Source organism: Rhinolophus sinicus, linkage group LG14 (genome assembly GCF_036562045.2).
Source record: "Rhinolophus sinicus isolate RSC01 linkage group LG14, ASM3656204v1, whole genome shotgun sequence".
In the NCBI taxonomy this organism is placed as follows: Eukaryota; Metazoa; Chordata; class Mammalia; order Chiroptera; family Rhinolophidae; genus Rhinolophus; species Rhinolophus sinicus.
This window is the reverse complement of record NC_133763.1, coordinates 4,323,462-4,340,602: the sequence shown is the minus strand read 5'-3', so window position 1 is coordinate 4,340,602 and position 17,141 is coordinate 4,323,462. Positions and strand designations below refer to the sequence as shown.

At 44.8% G+C, this 17,141-nt stretch overlaps 1 protein-coding gene and 1 long non-coding RNA gene across 2 annotated transcripts in view; one reads left to right on the top strand and one right to left on the bottom strand.

The window, feature by feature from the left end:
- ZNF704 (zinc finger protein 704) overlaps positions 1 to 17,141 on the bottom strand; it is a 130,971-nt gene that overhangs the window by 48,242 nt on the left and 65,588 nt on the right. The gene's annotated exons all lie outside the window — the stretch shown is intronic.
- On the top strand, positions 1,273 to 8,331 carry LOC141568620 (uncharacterized). Its single transcript, XR_012491792.1, has 3 exons — positions 1,273 to 1,820; positions 6,009 to 6,214; positions 8,192 to 8,331. It is a non-coding gene; the product is annotated as an uncharacterized LOC141568620 (long non-coding RNA).

Below are 17,141 nucleotides of genomic sequence, written 5' to 3'. Positions count from 1 at the left end.
TTTTGGTGTTATATCTTCTAAGAAGCCGCTGCCTACCCCAAGGTCATGAACTTTGCTCCTATGTTTTCTTTTAAGAGTTTTATAGTTTTACCTCTTTTTTTTTCTTTTTAGTTTTACCTCTTAAACTTAGGTCTTTAATCCATTTTGAGTTGATCTTTTTATATGGCTGAGGTAGGGGTCTAACTTTATTCTTTTGCATGTCAATATTCCAATGGTCTCACCACTATCTGTTAAAAAGACAATTCTTGAGTTGTCTTGGCCGCCCTCATTGAAAATCAATCGACTATCACAGGGGACTCACTTCTAGTAATGACAGTGCACATTTGCTTTTCCTCCTGTTGACTCATACTGAGTTTATTGTCCACTAAACACTCTAAGTGTTTCGTAGGTGTTGCTATTAAGCCAAATCTCCCCCATGCTTCCCTTGTGCGGATGGAAATTGGGGCCCAGATAATAAACTTCATCTTTCTTGCATTCAAATGTCACCTTTTCAGTTCAGCTGGTCATTCCATTAAGTGGAGAGCTTTGGGATGTGGAGTCCCATGTCCCTCCCAGGTTGGGGACATCAGATACTCAGATCAATCATGGAATATTTAATAAGCTTCACATCAGGCAACTGGTCCAGGTATTGGTGAAGTAGACATGGTACCTGCCCTTACGGAGGAGGCAGAGAGAGGACAGATAATTCAGAAGTCAACGAATAAACAAGATAATTTCAAAGAGTGAGCTTCTTCAGGAAGAAATCATTTAGGGGACATCCCTTTAATCTATAATTGCTTTTCAGTAGCAATCATGTCCTCACTGTCATCTCAGAAGCCAGTCTTGTCTAAATGTCGTTGCTTAAGACTCATTTCAATGAGTGGTGTACTTGGAGAAGTGTCCTCTTCGTATCTGGTACTGACCTTCAGGAAGACACCCCCTTGGTCCCACCCAGAGGGTCACACCACAGGGATGACGAGGCCACGAGCCTCACCCAACAGTCTTGCTTCGGGATCTAGAAGAACATGCTGCGATCCTAAGATGACTCCTCCAACTTGTTATGTTAGAGAGGGCCTGAGCGTCCCGCTGACACTTTTTCCTAGATCAATCCCACAGCCGTCTGGAGTGCGGTCCATGCTCTCTCCCCAGCAGCCACAGCGCAATGTGTAAGCATCTTCTTCTCTGTGAGAAATACCATCTTGCGGCAAGTTTGCAGGGTCAGAGGAGGATAATAAGAGGAGAAAGTCCTACTGCAGGTGATGGAAATGCAATCTCTCAGGGCAAACACCTTTTCCTGAACCTCTATCACCTCCAAGATGAAAGTCTATCAGAGCGGATGGAAAGCAGCCTTATCCCCAGAGCCGAGAATAGTGTCCGACACGTCCAAGCAATATTTGTTGAACGAATGCGTGCATCAAGGAGAAATTCTGCACTATTCAAAACTTTGGCCTCTTCTGAAGATTCTCTTGTCCCTGAGACTTGTAAAGCTCACCTGAGTATCTATCACATTTTCTGTGTTGGTTTTTTTTTTTTTTTTTGTCTTTTTTTGTTCAATGTGTTTTTTTAATTCCTTCTTGGTCAATGAACCACTGATCACTCCGAAGGGGGTAAAGAGGTATTTCTGACGACCTGGAAGGTTTTGGCACCGCTAGACAGTCTCACTCCGTGAGACGACTAGGCAATGCTAATAATTTCCTCCGGCCAGCCTCCTCTGTGGACCTTTGATCTTTTCCTTCCTGGCTCCATATATTTACATCAGCAGTTTTCTTCGAGAGAAAAGGACTCCCCAGTTGAGTTTCTCTTAGCAACCGCTGGTTTCCGTTTGATTGATAAGTCATCTCGTAAGTACAACTGTGAGTAACATACAGTTCCCATTACAGGTCATACAGAGGGGTGGTGGCAGGAGGCGACAGGGCCAGGGCTGTGATATTTCAGTGGAAATACTGTAGTTAGCACAATCTCTCTCTCTGCTGCGGATCTTGCTTTTTCTGCCATTTTGCCTCCAGGGGCATAACAAGTCGGGTGTAATATTCATCAATTCAGCTGATCCCGTTTAAACAGTGATTTCTAAGATGAAATAGAATTATGGATGCATGCTGACCGTATTTCTTGGCTGCAAAAATACAAAATCTGACTCATCAAATTAAGTTACTCATTAAAATACAGGCCATCCAAATACACTCTATATTCGGGTCCTGATGTCTACCAGATGGGACAGGGGATGAAAGAGTAATTTACTCCCCTTTTCTTATGGCTAGAAACACAGGACGCATTTCTAGGGTCACTGGTAATTTAGTAAGCCCACACAAGGTGTGAATTAAATGGCCCTTGTCTTGTGTTTTCAGTAAGACTATCTGAGATGCACGTTTTTGTTCTCCCGAAGTGAGCATTTTATTCTTTTTCTCATGAAAGGCTCAGAACAGGTTCCAGAGGGCACAGCACTTTGGGACAATGTCCTGACAACAGCTCATTTACGGCCGTGATTTTGCTCTTAGGCTCTCTGTGCTGTTTGGAGGATGGGGGCTATTGGGGAGCACAAGGCCTCAGGGAAGGCGTGAGGCCAGAGGTTCCTCCACACCCACCTTTCAGAGACTTGAAGGGTTGGTCTAATCCTGCATTCTGCAAACCTTCCAACACGTGGCACTCCCTGGGAGAACTTTGAAAAATAAAACAGACGCCCAACTCCACCCCAGACGGATTAAATCAGAATCTCTGGGATGATGTGGGGTATCGATATTTTTAAGACTTCCCAGGAGACTGTACTGAACCAGGGGGGTTCCGACCTCGCGCGTCTGAATCAGAGGGTAACAGGTAAGGAGTCCCGCATGACAAGAGACTGGGGCCTTCTACCAGCTCCTTCCGAGGGGCTCTCTTGATAGCATTTCATTTATTTCATTCTCTCATTATAAACACTAGAGACAGGAGCATTAAGCCCAGTCACGTGACACATTGGCATTCTAGGCGTTTGACTTCAAAGGCCTTGGGGTTAAGAGAATGTAGGATTCTCTCCAACACTTAACAGGACCTGTATCCTTGGGCTCTGTCTGTCTTCTAAAATACTTCCTTCCCTTGCTAATATCAAAGGAAATCAGATCACCCCAAAAGAAATCAACAGCTCACAGATGGAATCGTAGTTCACCCATGACCCTCTCTCCTTGGGTCACCCAGCCTCCTCGCACCCAGAGCCAGAATATTCCAGAAGACACCATCCTTAGCATAACTGACCCCGGCTGCTCACAGGAAACATATTATATCAGGACGTGACTGACAGGAGTTTTTGGACAGATATCTAACTGCACGTCCAGAAAACTTCAACGAATCCTTTTTGGGTCATTTAAATGGTTTTTGTTCATAATTTAGCAGTTTCGAGCAAAAGAGTTACATTTTTGGCACCGGTCTCTGTTCTGTAGCCTTAAGACTGCACGTCTATTCCTAAAATCTGAAAATAAGAACTGGGAGTCCATTCAAACTGGGATCACAATTCATCAGTCATATCTGCTGAAAGAACTTTCTATTAAATTCTCCACGATGGCCTGTGCTGTCAGGAATGCTATCTCGGTACCAGATCAGCAAGACTTGTTATCCCTCTTATTCTCTGTCAGCTTCCTCTGCTGGTTTGGTTTACCCGCCTCAGGGAAGACGAAGAAAGGACAATTAAAACACCGCTTAAACTTGATCATACTTCCATTTCTAAGTCACAAAGGCATTCTACCCTCTTTAAATACCCCGGTAGGTAAAGCCTCTCCCAAGGCTTTTAGTGTAAAAGCCTCCATGTTGGGGGGGGGGGGGAAGTTTAAGTAGAAAAAGTATATGTGCAATGTCTTACGTCCACCTGTGGTCTGCCCATCACGCCCTAATCCGTGCGGGAACAGCAGGGCTTTGCTCATGACTGTGAGAAGACACTGGGACACCCATCGCTCTGTCACAACACCATTCGTGCACAAAGCTTCACTCTCTCCCTCCCTCCCTCACTCACTTCTGGGGAAAGTACTCATTGCCTCCTACTATGTGCAAGTCTGCGCCCAGCACTGAGGACACAATGGAAAAGCAGAGTTGAACTCCTGGTGCTTAATCATTAGCTGGGGGGTGAAATGGGACAGGGACTCCACAGCCCACAAAACTGGGTGAAAGCTTTCGTGCTGCTGCTGACGCTGTAACTCAGCTCCTCCAGTATAAATGGAACGCGTTAAGACCTGCTTCTTAGGGCGCTGTGAGATTTGGGAGATAATGCTCACAAAACCTCTGCCTTCTCCTCTTCCTCACTGGCAGCCTGGACTCTAGTTTCCTTTGATTCTATTTCTGCAAGTTCTTTCCAACCCATTCACTTCTTTTTATAGTCTCTTTCTGAGCTACTGTCCTCCTATGGGAGTTATGACCAACTGGCCAGCTGGTCGGCCTGTCCACCTCTAGTTTTTCTCTCCTCCCTTTCTGGCCACTGTCTTGAATCCCTTCTTCAAACGGCCTCTTCCGTGATCTTGCTGAACTCTGATCATGACTTTCCCTTTCTTCAAATCAAAAACCTTTGAAGACTCCACGTGACCTGTTGAATGAAGGCCAACCCCCGAGTGTGACGACAGTCAAGGCATTCATGAGCTAATTCCGGTCCAGAAGTGTCTCCTGTCTTGCGTGTATTTTCAGGGCTGACCTTGCATGTAAATGTTGGTGTTCCAGGATCAAGCTTCAGAGCGTTCAGTGAGTTCTCAAATGAACCCAAAACGTATAAGAACTGCCCAGCAGTGCCTGACTGTCTCTACCTTCCAATGACCCCCTGTTCCAGGGCCTCAGGGACCCCAGATGATTTTTGTCCCCTTTCTAAAGTCAGTGACGTCTATGATTTTCTTTATGGAGTTCGCTCTTCATGGAATGCCCAACACCCCAGCTTGGCTTCCTTAAATTCTACCCACTCTTTAATTCCACCTAGTGATAGCAATTCCTCAGTTAGGACGAGTTACTCTCTATATTACGCCCACCAACACTTTGCACTTTTCTTCTACGACTCCGGTAATTTGCATCCTTCTTCCCAATACCGATGCATACCCTTCACTGTACAAGTTGACACTGGAGTTCCTTCCTCTAGAGGACGCGTATTCTCCTCACCCCACTGTTGCTGGCTGTGCCGTGGACTTGCTCTGGCCAGTGGGACGGGGGCTGTGGTGGTGTGCCAGTTCTGGGTCTGGGCTCCGCGGGGCATCGTAGCTTTCTGCTGACCCATCTGCACTTCTGCCACCACTATGAGGACAGTGTGCTCTGGCTGGCTTGCCCCTCCAAGGAGGATGCAAGTCCTGTGCCGCCAGCTGAACCCAACCACAGTTTGAAGCCCTGCCCTGCCATCGCTATTAGTCCAGACCAGCTGACCCCCAGCCAACCTGCAGACAAATGGGCGGGGATGGATAACTGTTGTTTTAAGCCACTGATGTCGGGTGGTTTGCTACTCAGCATCATTGCCCCAATAGCTACCAGATGCATTTTGTGTGGTTTCGTAGTCTAGCTTTCCGTGCACACAAGTCTGTTCCTTCTGGTAGGCAGGAGCCACACTCATCTCTTTAGTGACAGCCCATTTCTGTCACAGAGTGGGCACTCTATACGTTTTTGTTGGTTTCGATTGGCTAACAATTTCCTGAGGTTTACAACCAACAGAGGGAGCCATTAGTGGTACCTGGATTTTCTAGTGTGCGCTGTGTGTTGGTACAAAAGCAATCTGACAAGCTCCCTCGGTGCTTCCAGGAAAGATCAAAGTAACAATAACTGCTGATTACGACAGAAATTACTATTAGCTGCCAGGCCAATAAGGGCAGGGCTACCCTTTTCAAAATGTGACAGAGAGCAATTGTCACAAAGCTTTAAGGAGCTGGGGCAAAGGAGTGACCGCTTGTCTTGTAAACAGCAGATTTGGGGGTCTCTGATACACACTCAGAGGGGCTTTTCACTTCCAAGCCTCTTCTTTTGGGGCATTTTCTTCCTTTTCGCCAAGGATTGGGGCTAGCTCGTGGAGGTCTAACTTAGAGAGGTTTGTTTATCACTGTTTCTAGGACACGTGTTAGGAGCTGAGAGCTGGGAGAAGAGGTTGACTGCTGCCACTGGCAGAAGCAGGTCCAGAGTCCAGGAGACGTGAACAGGCTGAGAACCGGATCTGCCTTCCAGCCCCAAGCTGGCTTCCACATAACCGATGTGGGACCTCAGAAGTCACCTGGCTTACCTGACAAGGGAGGGATGAGTGATGGAGTACAGTCGTTGGGTTAGTATCCTGTACACATTGTCTCATTTCATCCTCACAATAACACCACGGGAAGAAGTGAGGAGCTTTAAAGATATTGATTTGTCCACGGTCACACAGCTATTCAACGGCAAAGCCAGGGTTTGCATTCATGTCTGTCTATCTGCCTCTAAAATCCATGCATTCCGAAGGCCACCATGCCACACTGGTCATTCCCGCCGTTTTCCCCATCACTCAGATCTGAACGTCATCCTCGGCCCAGGGGGAGTCTGAGGTTGCCAAGTCCCTGGTATACTTCTAGGTAAATGTAAAGGAGATCTGTACTTCTGTGTCCCATCTCCGTTGGGAGTCAGCCCCAGCGGACACGCCACCTCTGCTGTCCTCCCTCTTTCCTGCATGTCCTCGAAGTTTCCAAGTCACGGTCGTGCAGGTTACGAGAGAACTTCTGAGCTATCTTTTTATGAGTGTTTGTACATAGGAAATGCTAAAGGATGAAGTGAATTTTCAAGCCAGGTTTATGGAGCTGTCTCTGTGTTGTAGGCACACGAACTTCCCTTATGAAAGGGAAAGGAGTCTTTTCCTCCCGCTGCCCGTGGTCTTTTCTTTTAACCACAGCAGACGCAGTAAGAGCTGCCAAAGCCATGGGGTGGGGGGCAGCCAGCAGAAAGCTGTTCTCACTCCCCTGACGGGTAAAGCAGAAGTTCACTGGGAAGGACTGTTTCCAGGGGCCCCACTTTCTGTTTTTAAGGGACAACTGGGAAATGGGAGCACAGCCCTGGCGCTAGCCATTCAGAAGGTAAACCGGCAACGGTCCTTTCATTAGTCCCATCCATCTCAGTCACCCAGCCAGTCAGCAAGGGAGTTTGTGAGGTCACTGGTCAGCCACCCAGGTGGCCAGCTGCTCCCGGGCCACGCAGAGGTCACGCAGCTACGACAAAGGCTGACTTCCAATGGCTCATCACGGAGGCCCTCTCAGGGCACTGTCCCAGGGCACCACCACATGCTCTGTTACTTATCACGCTGCATCGTGACGGTGGCCCAATGCGCACACCCTCTTCCGGGAAGCTCTTTCTGCTTTGCTCACTGCTCTACCCCCAGAGCCTAACAGAGCCTGGAGGAAAGGCTGGAACAGAGATGCCACAAACGAAATGCTGAGTCTTGATAAAACTAAATTTACTTTGGAATGATGTCACTTTAAGAAAATAGAAAGAGGAGGACGCTGGAGGTTCCTTTACAGAAAAAGAAAGGCAATGTGCACATGCCCCAGTTGGAGTGTCTGAGACATGCTAACGAGAGGGCGTAAGGGAACGTGGGGAGGGAGGGTAGAAGATATAAGCGGGCACAGATGTTTGTTTAGAAGCTGCACTGGGTTTAATTGTCTAATTAAAATATATTCATCTTTACATTGTGTGTCTGAAGGTATTCTGAGATTTTACTAAAATGAGAGGAATAGATAACATATTTGGTTAAAAATTAGCATTTATTCAGAGTTGTTGGAAACTTTTTAATATCCATTTTTACCATCACGCGATGATTTATTATTATGCTTTTGTAACCACACTGACTAAGCAGTTTCTGGATGCTAACAGCACCGGCATCATTCCTGACTTACAGTTCCTAAAACGATTATTATCTAACATTTATAGCTCAGCGGAAGACTTTATAAGGCATTTGCTTGGTCAGTTAATCAAAATAGTTTGTTAAAGAGGAAAATCATAAAAGTGCTGTACATATGGGTCTTACATGTTTTATTTGTAATTCAACATGTGAACACAAAGGGGGCCACACAGCAGGCCTGACAAGCTCAGTGACCAAAAGTAACCACACGGGATGGTCAGACGGTAAATTCCTAACCAGACAGGTCATGGCAGGTTGTCACGTCCCAGGCTTACAGCTTCCTTAGCGAAGGTCACTCTTTACCCTAAGCGCGCCCGTCCAATGTTCTTACGCATCTAGGATAACGTGCCTTTGAAATGGCAGAGTCATTTTCTTTTCCAGACCCTTCGGACTCATGACCTCCGGCACGAAATTCCTCGTTGCTATCTCGTCCCCTGCATACCATCTCCACGTGCTGTAAATGCCACACGTTAGCTGTCCTGTACCCACCCGTGTGAAAGAACTGTGTGTCTCCGTGTTACTCCTCATCCCTCCTACAGATTCCCCCTTCCATCTCCTCCTGCCTCCTGAATCTACCACCAATGGATTTCCCGTACCTTGCTTATGTGTTCTCTTTGATTCGGAATGTATAAAATGAGCAGCACCTGAAACATATATAACTTTACTAACCATTGTCACCCGAAAACTTTAATTAAAACAAAAAAATGAGCTGCAAAACTGCCATTCTCTGGAGCATTGTCTCGGTCTGTTGAGACCTTGTTTCTAGGCATGTCCTGAAGTTTGTTTGTTTTTTCTCTCAAATAAACTCTTATAAAATTTTTCTGTAGGTTTGGATGTTCTTTCATCCACAGGAATCAAGATGTTAGAGCCTCACTTATTAAGAACACAGACTCTGGAGTAAGACTGCCTGTGGTGTCACTTAGCAGCTGTGTGACCTCCACCCAGTGACTTTCCATCTGTCCCAGGGTCCTCACCTGTAAAATGGGAGTGAGAAGGTACGCTGGGCTGCTGGGAAGGTTAAGTAACAAATACAAACAGGTTCATTAGGAAGAACCATCCTGGCACATGGTAACTAGCCGCTTAGTAAGTGTTTGTTACTGTTGCCTAAGTCACGTATTGTATAAAATACTCAGGTGTGACTTAAAGTGAAACTAGAATTTAAAGACATTTACCAAGGAAGAGAAGTACATACTTTAAAGACATTTCCAGTGTTTTATAATATTCTGTAGCACCCAGTGTGTCACAACTGAGGAGTCAGCTAATATTGGCATCATAAAACACAAGTGACCCTGAGTATTGGATCAAAACAATTCTTTAGCAATTCAAGTGGTTTCCAATTCTTTGGTTTCAACAAGACGGAAGGAGAACCTAATCAGGTTAGATCACTAAAGATAGTTTTTGATGATACAGTGCTACGTGATATTTGGCATTTGTCTCTCTGACAAGCTGTTCAAATAACTGAGTGACACTGATATCACAAAACACCTCCTTTCCCATCTCCCTGTCTATACACAAATCTTTTTTGGTGCTCACATTAAAAAAGAAAAATAGGAAGAAACTGATGCCAAATAGTGTCTCATTCTAGTAAATATTCATCCATAGATAAGTGAATTTAAAAAAAAAATCCTCTATCTCTTTAAGAGATATGGCTTTAATGTAATTTTATTTTTATATTCACTTGCTTGTCAAATTTTTACTGGATATATGTTGTGTTGCCAAAGATTCACTACTAGTAATTTTAAGTATAACTCAGACCAGAAAAAAATGTGAAGCACTCAGAATTACATGGTCACAGGAAATGGAAAATATTTTAATTTAAATTTATAAATATATTTTTGTTGTAGAAAAGTATGATTGGGTGAGCAATAAAAACTTTTAAGGCCTAAACATATTACACTAGGATAAAGTTCTGTGGAGAAAGTAGAATGAAAATTGAGTTAAAAAGAAAACGAAAAAGTAAAATTTCTGCCAGTTAAAAAAGATTATTTTTGTATTTTAAAACAATGAATGATGGTGGGTATCAAATTTCGATGGTACTTAGATTCCATTGGATTCTTTAAAAATGATGCTATATTGTTTTAAAATTAAAATATTGATATTGTTATTTAAATGACTATTTAAATAACAACATTACTATTTACACCTATCATGTAAAATATAAGATGTCTACTTTAAAAGATGTGAGGGGGTGCACAGTTTTCAAAATTCTTGTGCAGACTTTATGAACAAAAAGGTTTGAGGACCCTCATATGGGAGCAGCTTGTCAGCCTTGAGTCTGAAGCCTCAGGAGGAAAAACGCTGGTTAACCCAGGGGGTCGGTTAATAGGTTCCACTGTTTTACAGTCCAAAGACCTTGGTCATCTTACTTAGTCACCAGTGAGGGACATGCTATTTGGTGGTGACTCATACACTGATTCTTACCAGCTTTCACACTCTTTGGGTGGAAGTGTGTTATATTCATTCACGTACATAAAAGGGGGGCTGCTGTGCAGATTCTTAGAAGGGATGACTTCTTTTTTAGAACATTTTATCATTGTCAGTAATTATCTGGCCATCTTGGAATTTTCATGTTTTCCCTGTTCCTCGCAATTCGAAGTACTTTATCGACTGTATTCGACTGGTCTTGAAGAAAGCCTGATGCAATATGGAGGAGATAGTCAGAAAGGGGTTCGGTGGTATTTCTTTCGGGCGTCAAAGACGGTGTCAATAATACATCCAATAAAACCAGTGACCCTACCTATTTAGAAAAGCATTCTGGACGTGGAATAGCAAGGCCATACTCATTAGACTTGCCATTTCTTTTCCAAGCTCATGCTGGGCTTGGGTTCATTCAACTACATGCCAATTCTTTTACCTATGTATGTGTACATGAGAAATACATGCCTGCAAAATGACAAACACAGGCACATCCCTGCACAGTGGCATTGCCCAGCCCCCCTTCTCACGTAACTTTATACCCACTCCCTGGTTGGCTTCATCTATCATCACGGCTTTAACTCTCACTACTCACCGAGGAGCCCCCCCAGATCTCTCTCCTGTGTGATCCTCTGTGTTCCTGTGGCCAGTTGGAACTTTTGTCCAAACAGCCACAGAAACTAGAAACCTGGCGGTTCTCCAGGCCTCGATCCCCTTTCTGACCCGATACACAATCGATCCAAAGTCCTACTGGTTTTATTTCAGAAATAACCCTGAACGCCTTCTCCCAGTCGGATGTTTCCCACCACCACCTAACACAGGCCCCGTTTCCTCTCTGCTGAGTCCCTCCTCCCAAAACAATAGCCACTCATCGCTGTCCCTGCCCCTTCTGCTGCCCAGGTCTGAAATTCTTCCAGCGGCTCTCCGGTGGTGGTAACTTAAGTTCATGATTCTAAGTGTGGTTTCTATAGCCCTTCATGATCTATCCTCTGTCTGCCTTTCTCCGAGTGCACCATCCTTGCGCCCATTCCCTCATTCAGCTGTTCCTCAGCTGTTCCCTCTGAGCCCATGAGTCAGTGCACGGGGTTTCCAGCAGCGGCAGCCAGGGGCCAGTCCCTGCCCTGACAGAGGTACCTTCTGGGCCTGTGCACAGTCCATTCCTTTGCACTCGTCCGGTTTTCTTCCTGGAGCACCCACTTCCCACCCCTCGTCTGTCTAGCAAACTCCTACTGTCCTTTAGGACTCAACCTGTCCCTTAGAAATCCTGGCAGGTGACCTGGACCTCCCACTGGCACCGGGAGCTGGGTATTCCTTCTTTAGGAAATTAGCCCCAGGAAGCACGGGCTTTCCCTGGGCATGCTGAGTGCCTAGAACAGTGCCTGGCACATGATGGGCTTTAAATATCAAATAAATCAGCCCCCCCCCCCAGCGAAATACCAAGCTAGTTATGTTTCTACCTGAGACCATGAGCTATGAGTTCCTGACGGTCAGAAACTTGTCTAATTTGCCTCTTCACCTCCACTGCATATGACAGTGGCTGGTACTCTGTGAGCAAACAGTAAAGGTGGGTATAGGCCATACAGATTTACATGAAGAAAACAGACAAAATACCCCAAAAACGATTCATTGGGAACAATACGATGGTGGGTTAGTATCATTCACTAACCCACTTCCCTGGAGTGGAAAGGGGGAGAGAAGTGTGAACGCTTAACCCCAGGAGTCTAGGAATAAACGTGGTGTTTGTGTCAGTAGGCAGTAGGGAGACACATCTAAATATGACTAATTAAAAATGGTGGTGTGCTTACAGATTTAATGAAATGTGCCAGCAAAATGTGCTGGTAGCAGAGGGGAAGGAAGAAAGCCAGGAAGGCTTCCCAGAAGAAAAGCTAACCCTTGAAGGGTTTCCCTAGGTTAGCATTGCCAGAGAAAACCCAGGACTCCCAGTTAAATTTGAATTTCACATAAACAGTGAATAAAATTTTGGTGTGAGCCTGTCCCATGCAAGATTTGGGATACACTTACACTAAAAAAAATATATTGATTGTTCATCTGAAATTAAAGTTTAACGGGGCCTCCTGCATCTTTACACACTAAATTGGCGGGTCTGCCTTGGGTACACGGAGTAGCCTGTGAACAAGAAAAGCAGGGATGGAGAAGCAGGAAGAGAATGGTCGGGCATTGTCACTGCGGTGTCAGGTGTGTGGGGTGGGGGCGGGGACAGGAGGAAGAGGAAGTGGGGGGCTACTGCAAGGGAAGTAATGGGGCCCCATCATAGAGGCTCTGGATGACCTTGATTTGTCAAAAAATGACGTCATCCTGGTAACTTATGTTCAGCACTGAAACATATGTATGAAGCCCATGCGTTTCCACAAAGCACATAATGTCCACGTGCATCTTATGGGATAACTCAGGCCGTCCCTGGGGACTTACTGTTAACGCCGATTTTGTGGATTCTAAACACACTGAGCCATACACAGCTTGCCCTTACATGGGGAGAGATGCTTTTCCTGAAAGTTAAATTAAATGCTTACATTTAACCAAGTACGGCTAAGTGCTGGGTTAAGTAAGATTGTTAAATCACATGTTTAGCTAATGAGCACATCCAAATATTGGCCATCTGAATCACAGATATGAAATTAGGGATTAAAAAAATGAACACATTTGTTACTCATTTGTTACCCTAACCAGTACAGAACCTCTTTCTTTAAAAATAAGTCATTCAGAACAGCAACGGACAAAAACAAATTAGCAATCTGCTTTTTCCTATTGCATAAATATCAATATTTGTGTCTTTTAATGTTTAAAATTTAGCTCTGAAAAGGCAAAAATTCATATGAAGTAGCTAGAAATCTCTTTTTTAAAAAAGGTAAGCATTGGAAAATATTTCCTGTGATTTTTTTTGAAAAAAGATGTAAAAAGACATTTTTGAGCAATTGGGGACATTTGAATATGGACTTGATATTAGATGATAATAAAGAATTATTTTAATGTTATAGGATTGTATAATAACTATGGTTGAATTAAAACTAAACTCCTTTTCTGCTTTAGGTACATAGTCAAGTGTAATGGGTCCAATGATACAATGTCTGGGATTTGCCCTTAAAATACTCTACCTTAAGAAAAAAAGGTGGGGAGTAGACGAAACAAAGCTGCCAAAATACTGATGCTTATTGAAGTGGGGTGAGGGGTATATGGAGGCTTCACTGCAGGATTCTATTTTAATGTATGTTTGAAAATGTCCATAATAAAAGGTAAAACACAAAACAGGCCTTTTTCATGAGTGAATAATTTCCTTGAAAGTATATTATATAATACAGTTACACCCTCCTTCTAATTCACATGTTAAAAATACATATTTACATCTATATAGTATGTACACCTTCCCTCTGTGACAGGCTTTGAGCCTGTGTATCGTATTAAGGACCACACACATTCACTGAGCACACTCCATGGACCACCATCGTTTGAGCTAGGCTTGATTATCACCCCCATTTTACAGATGGACAAAGTGAGGCTCAGAGAGGTGCCGCAATTCTCACCGCCATAGAGATAGCACACTGCCCGAGTTGGGACCCAGCCTCAGGCTGCCTGACCCTAAGGTCATGTGTTTAGCCCTTAACTACACTGCCAGGTAGAACAGCAGGAGTACAGATATGCTCACAATACAGGTTCTAATGAAAAGAACGTGGGAAACCGCTCTCACGTTTCTCCCCTGTCCCAGCCACGTGGCTCAGGGCCAGACCTGTGATGGGCGCAGGTCCACATGGGGCAGGCACAGACCATGCTGTTGTTTGAAGCAGAAAAGAGGAAAGATGCTGCTTTCAGACAAAGGACAAGAAGCAGAGAGAACGAGCAGAAGGTTCTTCTCACCCACGACAACAGTCCTGCAACTGCCTATTTATTGTTTAATATGAAATAACTAAAAGGCACAGTTTGCCTTTTTCTGTGCCTTCCGACGCCTGGTTGCATTTCGTAGGACTTTGCCTCGGTTTTAAATCATTCATCAGGCAGTGCCTGTTGTTTGTCGCAGCAGCCCGGGGTGATGGGGGGTGGCAGCGAGAGGCGAGCTGGGAGGACACACGGCTGCAAATGAGGACTGGCACAGCTGCAGCCGAGCCCCGCCCCATGAGCTCACCCCCTGGCAGTCAAATCAGGATGACATCACGGTCCCTCCTTCCAGCCTGCAGCGGGAGCCAGCCTGCTTTTCCTGGGCACAGGAAAAATTAGCATCAGTATTTCTAGCTGTTCCTGAGGAAATGGCATTTTATTCAAAGGTGTCCTGGGAAACATAGCACATTGCTTGAATTATATCAGCTCCCCCGCCCCCCACTCCCGTGAAAGGAAAACAGAGCTTATCGCGCATAAGTCACTGATTACAGCCCTTATCACACTATGAAGGCAACCAGCATTCTTCAAAAACAGGGGCCAATTACAATGGCAAGAGATACTTTGTATTTCTTCAAAGTTGTTTAGCCCAAGAATACATTTAAAAAAAAAAACCCACCATGGCAATAATATTACATCATAGGAATAATTATTATCATTTATTTAGCTCTTGCTGTATGCTAGGAACCATGCTAAATGCTTTGCATACAGTCTCTAATTTAATCCCTATTTCAACCTTGCAAAGTAGGCATGACCTCCCTCACCACCCCCCACACCACACACACATACACAATTTTCAGATGAGGAACCTGAGGCGGAGAGAGGAAGGTAGTTTGCCCAGGTCAGGTGGCAGCAGGTGGCAGAGCCAGCTGGACTCTGGTCCGAAGCCTGCACTGTGAGTTTGTCACGGTGTTACCCTGCGGGCCGTGGCCCAGCTCTGCCACCGTGCAGGTCGATGCCTACGCAGAAAGACCCAGAAGGGAGGACCCTTTCCACCAAGAGAGCACAGATGACCAAAGCGGGGCTACCTGCCATGCCTGGGTCTCGGACCTCATTAGAGCTCCCTCTTGTAAGGGGAAAGGCTGGGCAGTAGTATTTATGAAGACCCTACTGTGATATACGAGACAGATACAGACTGGTCTCTGCCCCTGCTGCCTGGCACAGAGCTCCTATAGCTGTCGTTTCCCAAGCGACTCAAGCACTAGGGGTACCTTTTGGTCTAATATTTGGTCTCTGATCTTGGTTACTCACAGACCTCCTAGATCCCTTGGGACTTCCTGTGCAATAGAAGCATCTTTCGTTCTGATGACATGACTCTGAGGGGATGGGGGGGGGGCTCTGGATGGCTCCTGGCTGGGGGCTGGTCACCAGAAAGACCCATCAGGGATTAGAAGCTTGGAATTTCCAGCCCCACCCCCAGTCTACAGAGAGGGCAGAGGGGTTGACAATGGAGTTGATAATTGATCGTACCCACGTGAGGAAGCCTCCATAAAAATCCCCAAAGTGTGGGGTTCCAGGTTCCTGAACACCTCAAGACGCTGGGAGACTGATGCCTGGAGAGCATGGCTTACAATGCACACGTTTGCAGTACATTCCACACTAGCTTTCATTGTACCAGTGTTGTTGTAACAGGGGCAGAACCTTCATAATCTTCTAAACAGACACTCACAAACTTGACGCTCAACAAATGCCTTTTAAACACATCCAACCCTGTGTGCAAATCTAAGTAACAGTTTCCCTAGACCATGATGAGCCTGCACAGCCCAGGATCTGCCACTTGCTTCACTCTTTTGCCAGAAAGCTGCCCACATGACAAAGCAGAAAGGTCAGTAAAAAAATTAAATTAATTAAAAAATTAAAAAAGGTCAAAATCCATTTTGGTAGAGACCTGGCTCCCGGTGAATGATTTCCTTCTTGGGTGATGCAAGGGGGTGAAATGAGAAACTCTTCGACGTTAATTATAGGTTCTCTGTTTCATGGCTCCATATTTTCAGAATAAAATATGCAGACCTTTGTTTTGTTTCTGGTTAAGTATAAAGGATCTTCAAACAAATTGGTAATTCATTTTTTCCTAGATGCCTTCAGCAGATAAGACTCCCCTGCTGCAAATGTTGCTTTAATACTTCGGCTTGACACAGAGAAAGAAAATATAAACAGGAAAGAAAGAATCCAGCTCAGTACACTGACCAAAGAAAACATTAACTGTCCTTTGGAATACAGTCCAGAAATAGCCTGTTTTGCTGCCGTGAGGTCAATAGAATTATCCTGTGGTTTCTCTGCCTAGTTGATAAACTCCTTTAGTTCAAGATTGCTTCGTTCCTCTCAAAGAAGGATATGTAATCTATTTCAGTGAATAGTTTTTGAATCTTCTTTCTTTCTTTCTTTTTTTTTTTTTTTTGCAACAGATGTTCCCCAATGCATACAGCAACCCTTCCTTACATGGCAGGTATCCAGATGGCGCAGGTGGGTATCTACACTCTGGGTTAACTGAAACGCTCTGCCTCCTTGAGATACAGAAGCACCAAACCTATGGAGAGAAAGACCTCTAACCCTTTCTCCCCATCCTTCCTGACCATGTCTTATTTGCTGTGTAGATGGAGAAATAGAGGCAGCACAAAGGAAAGACTAGCTCTGGGTATGGTCCACACGCGAATAACACTGATTATCAAATACTGATTACATGTTGCGATGATAATATTTCGGATGTGGGTTGGAGGAAATTTATTATTCTAGGAAACTTCACCTGCTTCCATTCACTTTTTAAAATGTGGCTCCTAGAAAACTTAAAACACATATGTGTCTCACCATCCATTTTTGTGCACTGCTCTATTTTAGAACACTGCAGTAGCACCTCATTGAATTACATTCTGGGGCCATGAAAGAGTTCATGCATCTCCCCAAGGTAACTTTGTGAAAGTAACGCCGTCATAAGGGAACACAAGCCAAATGTGTCACAAACTGCTGATCACATCATTAACGAGAGCCCCCCCACCCCCCCACTGCAGTGTATAATCACTTCTGAGAGTAAAGA